The following is a 14,454-nucleotide window of genomic DNA, read 5'->3' as shown; positions in this document are numbered from 1 at the left end:
GATTACAGTTAAGTAGATATTAGGGGCAGTAGAAGTGGGTATATTCTTAATTTATATTCTTTTTAGAAGTGGATGTATTCGTCATTTTAAAGTGGGTATACTCTATGGCAGGGGTGTCAAACTCAAGGCCCGTATTACAGTTATCCAGCCCCCAAGATCATAAGATCTTTCTATGATACCTGACCCACTGGTACAAGGTCTGCAGATCTCCTCCAGTATAAACATGCACCTTGATGATTTAAAATATCCTTGTTAAATTATAAAAATCTGAAAAAGTAAAGAAAGTGTATATATATATATCGGAATCAGTATTGGTACATATTTATCGGAATCGGATAGGAACTGAAAAAAAGAGGATTGGGGCATCCCTAAAAATTAGGGATGTGACCGGTGAAATGGTTATATTTCTTTTTTATTATTATTAATATTATTTGGTGCAATGTTTACAATTTGGTTGAACAAATTGATTAACATTGTTTATGAACACGAGCTTGAAATCCTGGTCTAATAATCTTTTAAACTGTAAACCCTCCGCCACTAGAGGTCGCTGTAGCTTCTGTAAATGGCTGCCGCCTTTAAAAGTCCCTATCCGCAGGCTTGCCAACAAGAGTTTCAGGACCGCAGATTCAGAGCCATAGAAATGGGACGTGTTTTTTTGCAACATCGCCAACCAGCAAAGTAGAGGAGCATTGCCATTAAAAAAGTTACAGCATGTTCAAAGCACAAAATTAATCTTCAAAGACAAATGAAGGCTGGCAGAGCTAGCTGCTAATGTTAGCCATGCTCCAAGAGTATATCTGGCTCACATCATACCCACTAACACAATGACCATGTGAGGAATTTGACTGTTTTCTCAGTATTTTCTACTTTATAGACTAGTCGGTTAAATGCAATTTAAATGGGCGTCGAAAAGCAAGTCGGAATACGAGATACGATGACAAATGGACCGCAGCGTAATACATGGGGCTGCTTAGAATGCTCTGTATCCAAATGTCCCTATTTGGCATCAAACTTGAATTCTTTAATTAAAGACTTTAATTGGCCACGCCTGTGTGTCCACTCAGGGTCTGCTGTAGTTACGAATGTGGACGAAACAGACGGTACAGAAACGATAAAAGCAAAAACATGTTTCTTATCCTTCTTATCTTCCTTATTCAAGTCACTAGCACTGATGGCGGTTGTTTTGAAATATATATCGGTGTTAAATCTATTAAGTACTGCTTCGTTTCATAAAATCAGATATCTAGCTTAATGTAAAGATGTAAATTACAAGTTATCACTTTTTATGTTATATCTGCTGAAATGTCCAGTGCTCTGTTCGTGACATTTGAATCTTAAAATCTTGCCTGAGACAAAACTATATCCTTGAACTGTAAGCATACAATGACAGCTTAGTCATAACTTTACAGCTCCTGCAGATATTTGCAATGACACAGAAATTAAATTACAAGGGTCAAATACAGACTGAAGAAAATAGATCCAATTCATAGATATGGCCTGGAAGTGTCTTTGAACTCTAATGGCATTTGACTTTCAAAGTAGCCTAATAAACTAGAAGCACTTGAAGGAGCCTTAGGCAGAAAATATTCTTATTTTGGAACAACTGACTCCAGTCCAGCCCACTAGCAAAGTTTAATGCCAACATATTACAATGTCAGAGGCTAATTTCCTTAATAAGGCTTGCTTGCTTTAAAGTTGTGTGGTAATGATGTTGTTTGGATATTAAAGAATACATTTTTATTCCTTCTTTTCAGGCTTGAAGGGGTTGTCTCACGCCTATCCATTTGTCTGCTGGCAGATCAGCAGTGAGCAGAGAGAGAGAAAGTGTCATCTGCAGCTGTCAGTCAGTCTGGATGATGACTTCTAATGCAGTCAACCATATGGGAGTGACACTTGTGATGTGATGGTCAGCGACAGGCTCAAATAATGTGTGACCATGGCGTATGTTCAGAGATAAATATAACCAAATGACAGCAGATCATTTTGAGGTTAATTCTGTTTGTTTGACTAATGATGGTGTATTATTTCATGCTAATAAAAGATGGAAATTCTGAGGAGTTTTTTCCCCTCCCTGTCTTTGACCCAGTCCCTGGCTCTCTGATTAATCTTTCTCCCTCTCTCACACAACCATAGACACAGAAGGAGACAAAGAGAGCTGGAGTGAAAGCGAGGTCTTTACAAAGTGACCATTCTGGATACTTTCCAAGGGTTTTGTCAGTCACTATGGAGATTTGGAAAAAAGCCCCTGCAGTTTAATTTGTCTGTTGTTACAATGGTCGAAAGGTATCCAGTAGAAGCTCTGTTCTCAGAAATGAACTTCTTTCTTTACTCTGCTCATTTTTCTGCAAAGCTGAGGCTTAAGTTCCAGTAAGGCACAGCAAAAAAAAAAATCCTTCAAGGTATGAAGAAGACAGACTTTCTCATGAAAACTGCAGTGGATGTAGTATGAAGATCCGTTACTCATTCAGAAAACATACTAAAATACAAAATTCTTCCTTTATGGATACTGTCTTTTCAAAACTGTTAAAAGGACCATAAGTGTACTGAAAATATAAAGAGTGAAGTAGTTGTCCTACTTAAAATGAAAACCAGAGTTCACAGAAAATCACCCTTAAGGGGGTCACAAGATAAATCAAAGTGATTGTAACATGATTAATGTGGTAGAAAAAAACAGTATGACACACAGACTTTCTTTCCTCTACAGTCCAACATTTTAGAATTTTGCCACAGAATAAAGTTAACCAATCTTCAAAATTAAATGCCTTTCATGCATCCTCTTGCAAAATGATAAAATCTGTATTTTTCAAATGATCACAGATAGGGTGGAGTATTAATTTTAAAGGTCACATATGCAAAATAGACCTTTTCAGGCTTTTCTAACAAAAATATGTGCCCTTGGTCTGTCCACAATTCCCCCAAGAATCAGGAAAATCCACTCCTTCCCCCTATCTCTTTTTCTACCTTTCAGAAAATGTGTGCTAAAACAAGTTTGTAAAGCTTTTTTTTTTTTTATCTTGTTTCAGTTAACTAAAATTATTTTTACGTGTTAGTTTTAGTTACTTAGTTGTAGTTAACCATAATAACAGCAGTTCTTTGTTTGATATTAGCGGTCAACTGATATTCGTTTTTCAGGGTCAATACCAATTATTATTAGTTCATCAGATCAGTAACCAATAATTAGAACCAATATGCATTTATTATGACATACAAAATGCTCCTTATGCGGGAAAGTAACAATCAAAAACGAAGACAAATAATGATTTAGCCCTAGCTCTATCTGCATGAGAAATAAAGCCAGAGGGAAAGACATGCTTTGCAGTGGAACCAAATTACCACTCTTTGATTTGTTAAGTTTATCAGTTATCTTTAAATTAAAATCATGGTACTGAAAGTTAGAAAGAATAAACTTCTGACTTCAGTCAGAATTTTGACCAAAAGCTGCTGGAAGAGAAAGAGGGAACTTTTTGAATTGCACAAATGCAATGAAATTTTTTTTTTGCAATTCAGCCAGTGTGTGTGAGTTCTACTGCAGTTTTAGTAATCAAAAACAAAGACTCAATATTAATTGGCTAGGACTTCTATTGTAGTTGTAGTAATATGGAAACTTGTATCAACATGATTTGATTTTACTAGTATCATTTTTGAGTTAAAGAAATTCTGATATGTTGACGACCATACCTTTGACAGTTGTTTACATAAAACCATCTGAGAGGCTCATAGTCAGGTAATTGTGCATTTCTAGCAGACATCTGTTGTTTGTAACTAGGTAAAAATGTTGATGAGACTAGTTAATTGAAAAATTCTAATGTCTATAGCAGCCAGTCTCAACTGGTGGGTCAGGACCCAAAGGTGGGTTGCAGAGTGATTTCCAGAGCCTGAAAAACAGAAATTGTGAGAGGAAGTCTATGTTGAGCGGCAGCCATACACAGACATACATCCTTTTGGTTTCTTTTATTCAGCTTTTCTTTGATAACAAGAACATTTAGTTTTCTTGACATATTTTCAAAAGGATAACAAAGCTGGCTTTTCCATGACGTTGTGTTATTTTTTAGAGATCTTTAGAACACAGCGAAAATGTCCGTACTATCTCAGGAAACTAAGTAAAAGTAATGGCTTCTGTGATGCACATGCTGTTTTGTTCTTTCTCTGTCAATCATAGGTTTTGTTCCTTACATATAAAAGATGAAGTTCTTCATGTCATATAATAAGGTTAAGAACATGTATTTTCCTTGTACATTTTGGGAGTGGTGTAGAGTTTTAGAAAATGGAAAAGCACGGGTTTCTCAAACCTTTCTCTTATACTGTACTTGTGACATTCCAGCAGTGCTAATAACGTCCCCATCACACACAGACTCAACAAAAGCTCACTGGGGGCCCCTGGCATGGATTCACAGCCTTTCTTTTTCTCTCATTTCGATTTACTTCAGTCTGATCTCCGTGCATCCAATGAGGCGCAAAAACCCCATTGTGCTGCTGCACTCCCTCCACTAAATCTGCCAAGTAATGACCCACAAAGACAGCAAATAATTCAGACTTCCCGGAGAAAATGAAAGAGCTAAACAGAAACAAACTGACTGTAAGACAGAGAAACACTGGGAAAACACTTATTTCTGCAGTTTTGCAAATGAACTTAATGGTTTTCTAAAAGAGTAAATGACTAATAATTGAGAAGACCCTGAATTAGTCTCTGTTCGGGTAGTATTGAATGCAAAACCGTTTTAGACTTCTCTATGGTGACAAGGCTTGCGGGTGGGTGATTCACCATCATGGGAGATGAAACAAAGGATGCCTCTTTGCTGCCAAATGCCTGCGGTTTTGAAGCTAAGACACCCTGAAACAAGATTTAAATTATCTGATGCCTTGTCCCATTAGAGGCCGACTAACTCTGACTGATGTTTATTCTTATTTGATTCTTCTTCTTGGCCTTTTGTGCCGCTTTTTTGTGCAGCTCCCCTGTAGTGCAGTGGCTTCATAGAATAAAACAGGAGCCTCAGCAACAAAAATAGGACTTGAATAATAAATTCCAAACATTGCCAGGAACGGGAACAATTTGGCCCAAACTGTGGCACTGGCAAACACCGGACAACAAACAATAATTATACGGCCTACTGTCGGCATGCTGCTGCTGTGGTTAGGTGACAGATCAGCAATACACAATCCCTGCTCTGTCTGTGACAATCCCGGCCTCCTCTGTCTGTCTATGTGGCCAACACTGGTAGAGCTGGATCATAATGGGCCTGGGAGCAGGAATTTTCACAGCCCCCCCATCTCTGAGCCAGGGTTGATCATGTGAATTTTCCTTTGACAGACTTGGTGACAGGGTTCCACTGTTTACATTTTTTGGCCCCCTGTGCCATGCAGCATGCATGCCGTTGCTACAGTTGTAGAACCTTTTTTAGCTTTTGTTGAACGATGAAATGACAGAAGGACTCACTAATGAAGCTTAAGAAATGTAATGCTTTTCACATGCAAATTAAACACTATTTATTAATCCAGATCATGGTACTTAAACACTCACAGGAACAATCTTACCTTCAGTCTTAAAGTTTCAGTACATGCATTTCTTATACAAACACTAAGATTCATCTTTTTTAATAGTGGAGTTTTATTTGCAAATGATTTGTTTTAGGGCAAGATTACTACAGCACCTCACGTGAAGACTTCATCCAACAGCAGTCCTGAATAACGTGCTATATTTACGCTTCATTCGTAAAGTATTCAAACCCCTCAGTCTGATGTTCCAATCTTTAAATTATTTTTTTCTCTCATGAATCTACAGTCAGTACCCATAATGACAAAGTGAAAACAGGATTTAAGATTTTTTTGCAAATTCATAAAAAGAAAAAAGCCGAAATATCACATCGACACAAGAATTCCGACCTTTTACTTGATACTTGGTTGAAGGACCTTTGGCAGCAATTACAGCCTCAAGTCTTTCTGCTTTCTCACAACCCTGACCAGTCTCCCAGTCCCTGCTGCTGAAAAACAACCCCACAGCATGATGCTGCCGCCACCATGCTTCACTGTCAGGATGGTACTGGACTGGTGATGAGCAGTGCCTGGTGTCCTCTAGACAAAGCATTTAGAGTTGAGGCCAAACAGTTCAATCATGGTTTCAGCAGACCAGAGAATCTTGTTTCTCACAGTCTCAGAGTCCTTCAGGGGCTTTTGTGCTAACTTTAAGTGCGCTTTCGTGTGTTTTGCTCTGAGGAGAGGCTTTCATTCAGCCAGTCTGCCATAAAGTTCAGATTAGTGGAGGGCTGCAGTGATGGTTGTCCTGGAATTTTGTCCTACCTCCACACAGGAACACTGGCGCTCAGTCACCTCTCTTACTAAGCCTCCTGGATTGATCAGGGTGCCTCCTGGTCGCCTCCCTTTGGAGGTCTTCCAGGCACGTCTAACTGAGAGGAGGCCTCGGAAGGCCCAGAATTTGCTAGAGGGTTTATAAATCCTGTCTGGCCTGGGAATGCCTCAGAAGGAGCTGGAAAGTGTCACTGGGGAGAGGGATGTCTCAACTGCTACAACTGCAACCTGGCGCCAGATAAGGGGAAGAAAATGGACGGATTTACAGTTGATATACAGGCTGAACATATCGGCAGTATATCGTACATCGACTTTAAATATCAGCAAAATGTACAATTGTACCATCAGGTATAGGTGGTTCTCTAGAGAGCCCTGAACATTTTGAATGAAGTCCAGAACAGAACAACTACCAGACTGTCTGTTTCCCCACTTCTCTCTCAACTCTTCTTGACTCAGCCTCTCTTTATACGGGAGACATTTGATGTTCTTTACAATTATAAAATGAGTGAATATATTAGCTTTGGCTAAAATTATCAGTATATTGGACATTTGCAAAAATCGAGCACCATGGATCCCTACTTAAAACTAAAACTTTTCACATCAGGCATGTATCTTTAACAAGTTGAAAGAAATGTCTAAGTGATGCTGCCTTTACTCGCTCCTGACACCTTGACTTGATTGGATTTCTTAATGTGATTGAGTAGAGAACAAGAAAGCCTTAGTACTGCTCTTATTTGCTGGAACTTTCCCAAATGTTACTGTACAAGTAAATTTACTCAACCTTGTTGAAGTGCAGTTAAGTTTCTTGCTTTTTGGAGTATTTTTATCCTATACAATTTTCTTCTTCAACATTAAGTGTATAACAGTGAAAGCACTTTTTTCAACTTATGTGACCCGTTTTTTTGTCATGTTTCATGGAAGACTTTTAGTTTGTGGATGAGTTAAGCATTGTTAATGTTTAAACTACCCTACAATCCATAATTTGGTAATGTAAATATATAAACATTAATGATGCCAAATTATGTTACAGATTTCTTAGACGTTTTTCTTGTATGTTGCGAGTTATTATAATTCAATTATTTACCAGTCATCTGAGCATTTTGTGTGGAATTGTCACTTTTTCTCTTGTGAATTGATTTTAACTCTTCCTGCATCTCTGCAGACAAGAAGAAGACACTAAAATAATTGCTGATCTTGCAAATACTAAAGAAACTAGTCAGTTTACTCAGACAAAGCCAATCTTCACTCAAGATGTTGCTTCTTTAGCTCTTTCCTGCTTGGTTTTTCCCTGCAGTCACATTTCAAGGGCAGCATGCCAGCTTTAAATCACCACCCAAACCCTTGAAGGTAAAAATGAAATTCTCTGTGAAAGAAATGTTTGTGCTCTGAAGCCTTTATCTTGCCGAAAAAACGTCACTAGAGCAAATCAGATCTCCCTCACTGACTCCTTTTATGTTTTAAAAGGCACAGGGTGTACACCAGTGTGGCTTGGTTGGAGGGTGTAGGGTGTCACTGGCTCAGCTCTGCTGCCCTGCTTCTCCCTTCAGATTCACTGAATCTCCACTCATCAGCAGCACTGCAGCATCCACAGCAACGTATGCAGAGAAAGAGGGAGGAAGACAGACAGGGAGAGACAAAGCTCCTTTAATATATCTGATATCTACTGCAGGACAACCTCAGTGTTCAGAGGTTAAAGACATAAAGCTGTATAAACCTGCATGACGGATTTGTTCCCCACCTCAAACTGTGTGTTATAGATTAGTGTTCATCCTGGAAGTGCTTGCGTATTCTTTCTCCAAACTTCCTTCTCATTCCAGCATTCTATTATACATAACTTTATAAATTGCATGCATAATGTGCAACAATACTCGCTTACAAACACCATAACAAAAAGGACTATTAGTATGAGTGAGTCATAGCTTACGGTCTTGTGACACAATAACAAATAAAATAAGTTTGAAAGATCCAGTGTGAAAGAAAATAAGAGAAAATAACTGATTAAGTGAATAAATCAGTTCTCATGAAGGAATTTTAGCACTGCAATGTGACAAACCCAGACAGTGAGGATAAAATCGGTCTGACAAGGGTGGGGCCACGGGGAAATCTCTCGCCCAAAGTGACTCTTGAGTTCATCTGCAAACACTTTCACAGTCTAAACGTCAGCATTGTAATCTTAAGCGAACTTTAAGTTGTTGGAAATTGTAATCCTTTCAGCATTTTTTTAAGAAATTAGAAAAATAAAACAACCTTTAAAAGGGCCATCTTTGTCTCCTGACCTTCACATGTCGTCGCCTTTTATGCAATTACAATTACCAGCATAAGGGAGTGACTCTTTTCTACTACTTTGAAAGCAGAGCAGAGACAGCTTAATACTGGAATGAATAAAAATGGGCAAAATCCAGTTGAGTTAACTAAAACTATGCTGAAAAGCAGTTATAGCTTCTTTGTTGCAATTCAATAATTGAATTATTGAATTGAGAATAGGGTGAATCATTTTGCATTTTTGCAGATACCTGATGCACCCATATTTACAGACTCATTTAAGCCATCATAGCTGATATTTACAGCTATTGTAGAATGATACTGACAGTCGATATACAATGAGAATTTCCAAAGTATTCAGTCCCCATTCATTTTTCCAATATTATGTTGCAGCCTGATGCTACAATCCTTGAATTCAATTTTGTCTCATTAATCTACCCTCATTACCTCTTAATGACAATGTGAAAACAGAATTTATGAAAAGTAAAAATTGAAATATCACATTTACGTATTCAGACCCTTTACTCACTGCTCAGTTTTAACACCTTGGTAGAAATTAAAGCCTTGAGTCTTTTTGAATATGACACAACAAGCTTTGCACAGTGATTTTTCTGCCATTATTCTTTGCAATCCTCTCGAGCTCATTCAACTTTGATGGGGACCGTCTGTGGACAGACATTTTCAGGTCTCTCCAGAGATGTTCAATGGGGTTCAAGTCAGGCCTCTGGCTGGCCACTCTAGGACATTCAGAGTTGTCCCTGAGCAACTCCTGTGTTGTCTTGGCTGTGTGCTTAGGGTCATTGTTATGCTGGAAGGTGAGCCTTCGGCCCTGTCTGAGGTCCTGAGCATGGTGAAATTTTTCATTAAGTATATCTGTGCTTTTCCATATTCAGCTACACATCATGACCAATCAATCTGATTTACTACAGGTGAGCTCCAATCAAGGTGTAAAAAAAACTCAGCAAAGATCAAGAGAAACTGGGGGCACTTGGGTAAAATTTCAACTGTTAATGCAAAGAGTCTAAATACTTATGCTGGTAGTATCTAACATTCCTAATTGAGAATGAGAAGGTGAGAGAAATTTAATCAAACATACCGGGAAAAAGAGTAGCAAACAAGAAATGTAGTAGATTTTTTGCACAGAAAATATGACCCTGTTCACAGTTATTTACATAAACTATATAAATTTCCCACTATATATGTCAAAATGAGAGAAAAGTCCACTATGATATTAATGTACAGTATGTCTGATAGTTACTTACTTCCTCAAACTAACTGCCTGTAAGTAGGGCGATTGCAGCAAACTAGATTACTTCATACAGTAGTAGTAGTAGGCTTTCCCCCCTCAAGATTATTCATGAATTATTTTTTATTATTTTGCATGGGTGATATATAAGTGTAATCTTGTTTTATGCTTTTTCATACTGAATTTAATTTATTAACTTTTATTATGCCTTGATGGAAACATATCTATTGTTCTGTCCTTTTTTTATATGCTCTGGACCTAGAGTCTGTTATCAAGTTTTGAATTGAATTGAAATGAATATAAGCAAATTCCTTCCATGAACTATGAAACTAAAAACTAAAGACCATACCATTTGAAGACCCAGTTTCCTTTAGTCCCAAATAAAGGGAGGTAGTTAATATTTTTTTAACTGATAGAGCAAACTGGTCAGCTGCTTCATATTGAGTTATTTTCATGTGTTAAGAAAAGGCCCATGCAGGCTCATGCAAGGAACTCTCAGTTCGTGTTGATTTTAATTCCCCCTGATGGCAAAGTAGTCCCTCTTATCGTGTTGCTGAACTTGTCCTTTGCACATATATAATGCTGTTTACATTTGCACAGACTCCTGAAAAATTAATTTCAGGGTGCATTACCAGGACTCTTTTCCTAGCAGATATATAAAATTATATTATTAAAATTTCCTACAGAACATGTAGGAAGGCTGGTGCTCAACCATACACCAAAACAAACAAACAAACAAAAAAAAAAACAAAACCAAGTTAAAACACTCAAATATTTATCATAATTGATTACCAAAAAGTTTTAAGTAGTGTAAATACGTTTTTGGAGTATCACTCAAATTAAAATATATAATTTACAAGCTTCTTATCAACTGTAATTTTCCCTTATGCTACTCACATATTTTAATTTTGAACCGTCATGCCACCCACAGTAAGATAATTAGATTGACTGCAAGTAATAAAGACTGAAAGGTGCACTTTGACTTAGAAAGTTCTCTGTACACATCCTTGCTCTGCTTGCTTGAAGTTGGCCCTGACAGGCAGAATTTCTCTAACTGAGAGGGTAACTTCACTCATGGTGCAGAAATGTCTAATGCCTGAAGACAGTCTGGAAAAGTCTTCAGAAAAAAAAGGATGATTGTCAAATAATTTAAGTACAATGACAAAAACTACTGAAAATGGCTGCATTATGACATGTTAGCATATCATCCAGAAAGCAGCAACTGCAGGAAATAAAAGATATAAAAACACAGTTAGAATATCAAGACAGCGAGAGCTGATTAAAATCATAACCAACTAGGACTGAAACATCAAACCAAATGAATAATTACATACTCAAGTATTCTATTTATGATGAATTACCAGATTGGAGTTACATTTTAGTTGATGAATGTGCTGTAGCTGTTCTAAAACACAGTAAATGATTATCAAGTAGGAGATTAATAATGTGTAATGGAAAATACAAAAAGACACTGATAATCTTTACTAGATACTATATATTCTCAAAGGGAACTGCACATGGCTGAAAGTAAGTTTTGGATCATATGACTAGAGGTTGCAGAAGTGACTTTGTGGTTTTGTTGTTGTGTTGCGTACAAGTGACAGTGGAAGTGCCTCTGCCCTGTCAGTGCACTCTGTGGGTCCCGGTCCCACACTTCAATATGAGCACGCACACAAGCATGCTGTAGGGGCCAAGCAGTAATTAGAGTGATCTAGTGCTGTAGACTTAAAACTAAAACTGAGTGCTATCAACTCAGAAAAATCCTGCTGAAATAGTTAGTTTGGATTGACACAACTCATATTTTAATAACCTTTTACTGTTGAGTGTTATAGTTATACACTGTCATGGTGTTTTCTGTTGATACAAACACAAAACGTGATATCATCAATTACTGTTGCTTCATCTATCACTTGTGTATTGTGTAACATTATTTTTGCATTATGTACAGGTACATCTCAAAAAATTAGAATGTCATGAAAAAGTTCAATATTTTTTGTCACTCATTTCAAAAAGTGAAACCCAGATATTATATAGACTCATTACAGATAGAGTGAAATAATTCAAACCTTTATTTCTTGAAATGTTGATGATCATGGCTAACAGATAATGAAAACCCAAAATTCAGTGTTAATTAGAAAGAAAATTAGAATATTGTGAAAAAGTTCAATATTGGAAAGCCATGGTGTCACACTTTAATCAGCTAATTAACTCAAAATACCTGCAAATGTTTCCTGAGCCTTTAAATGGTCTCTCAGTCTGGGTCAGAAGGGTACACAATCATGGGGAAGACTGCAGACTTGACAGATGTCCAGAAGGTGCACCAGCAGAAGGGATAACCGCAGCCTTGAGAGGATTGTCAAGCAAAATCCATTCAATAATTTGGGGGAGCTTCACAAGGAGTGGACTGAGGCTGCATCAGCGCATCAAGAGCCACTACGCACAGACCAATCCTAGATATGAGCTACAAATGTGGCATTCCTTGTGTCAAGCCACTCCTGAACCAGAGACAACGTCAGAAGCGTCTTACCTGGGCTGTTGAAAAAAAGAAGTGGACTGTTGCTCAGTGGTCCAAAGTCCTCTTTTCAGATCAAAGTAAATTTGGCATGTCATTTGGAAATCAAGGTCCCAGAGTCTGGAGGAAGAGTGGAGAGGCACAGAATCCACGCTGCTTGAAGTCCAGTGTGAAGTTTCCACAGTCAGTGATGATTTGGGCTGTCTGGCATCTGCTGGTGTTGGTCCACCGTGTTTTCTAAAGTTCACAGTCAACGCAGCCATCTACCAGGACATTTTAGAGACCTTCATGCTTCCTTCTGCTGACAAGCTTTATGGAGATGCTGATTTCATTTTCCAGCAGGACTTGGCACCTGCCCACACTGCCAAAGGTACCAAAAGCTGGTTCAATGACCATGGTGTTACTGTGCTTGATTGGCCAGCAAACTGGCCTCACCTGAACCCCATAGAGAATCTATGGGGTATTGTCAAGAGGAAGATAAGAGACACCAGACCTAACAATGCAGATGACCTGAAGGCCACTATCAAAGCAACCTGGGCTTCCATTACACCTGGGCAGTGCCACAGGCTGATCACTTCCATGCCACGCCACATTGATGCAGTAATCCATGCAAAAGGAGGCAGAACCAAGTACTGAGTGCATAGAAATGAACATACTTTTCAGAAGCCTTACATTTCTGTTTAAAATATCCTTTTTTTTTTATCGATCTTGTGTAATCTAATTTTTTGAGACACTGAATTTGGGATTTTCATTGTCTGTAAGCCATGATCATCAACATTTCAAGAAACAAAGGCTTGAAATATTTCAGTCTATGTGTAATGAGTCTATACAATATATGGGTTTCACTTTCTAAAATGAGTGACAAAAAGTATTGAGTGGGATGGGCGGGCAGCTCTCTTGATAACTATTTGATTTCTTTTCTTCTCTGCTGTCCTATATGTTATTGTTTTGGAATCCCTGGCTTTATATACTACATTATTGTACATATAATGTAGGTGTACTTATAATTTCTATAAGAAAACAAAATGAGACATAAATATGTAAAATAACTATTTGATACTGATTGCTCAATAAAAAGTTATTTTGGAGACAAAAAGTATTGAACTTTTTCATGATATTCTAATTTTTTAAGATGTACCTGTCTCCTCAGAGCGTTGGCCCTCCTGTCTGACGGGAAAAGTCTCCTGCTGTGGTGTACAGAAGGTAACGGACAGCGTCTGGTACGCTGCTGCCATGGCAAAGAACAGGAACTTGCTGCTGCGCTTCATCCACTTTGCTGAAAGGGCTCTGAGGCATGAAGGTAAATTTGCAGCCAGCCCCTCTCACCCCAGACATGGACTTTTTGTGGCCCTTTCCTCTGGCAGGAGGCTGAGGTCCATCAGGACCAAAACCTCCAGCCACAGGAATAGTTTCTTCCCCTCTGCTGCCAGTCTATTGAGCAGTACACCAGCCCTCCCCTTACAGAGTCTCACTGAACCCCAGAACCAGCAGAAAGAATAATTCACGTTTATACAGACTTTATACAGACTTATGTGTAACACTCAGTGGACTTGATCCCTACTGTCAGGGGTGCAACTACCTACTTTCTGAGGGGTATGCAGACACATTACAGCTCCCCCAGCCTGATTTTTTTCTTTTTTTTTAATGTTTACGTGTATAAATCTTATTTATTCATGGACTTATAAAATATAAGACTTTATTACAGGCTTTTATTTTAAGTTACATATTACAGCAGATGATCAGCTCAATCAGAACAAAAAATAATGTATAATAATGTAATAACATGTAACAGCAGCGGCACCCAGTGCTCTGCACCTCTCTGTTCCTCTCCCTCATCTGCACCTCTCTGTTCCACATTCTCCTCTGTGGTGATTGACTTGCCATGTCTGCCTGCACTAATTTTCCCGAAAGGACACAGTGAATAGGTTGGTCAGCAGAAATTTAAACCATACTGGGCATCTAGGTTTTTGTGGCCTCACTAGTTTAATTATTCCTACCTGATGTCATCACTGGTCTCCTCTATAGCAGATGCCATCACCGACCTCATGTCTGTCTCCTTCACCCCTTGCCTGTGTTCTTCTCCGCTGGTCAAACAAGCATTATTTAATAGCTTTGAACAAATTACACATCT

The sequence above is a fragment of the Cheilinus undulatus genome, linkage group 13, assembly GCF_018320785.1.
Source record: "Cheilinus undulatus linkage group 13, ASM1832078v1, whole genome shotgun sequence".
NCBI classification, from domain to species: Eukaryota; Metazoa; Chordata; class Actinopteri; order Labriformes; family Labridae; genus Cheilinus; species Cheilinus undulatus.
Note: the sequence above shows the minus strand (reverse complement) of the source record.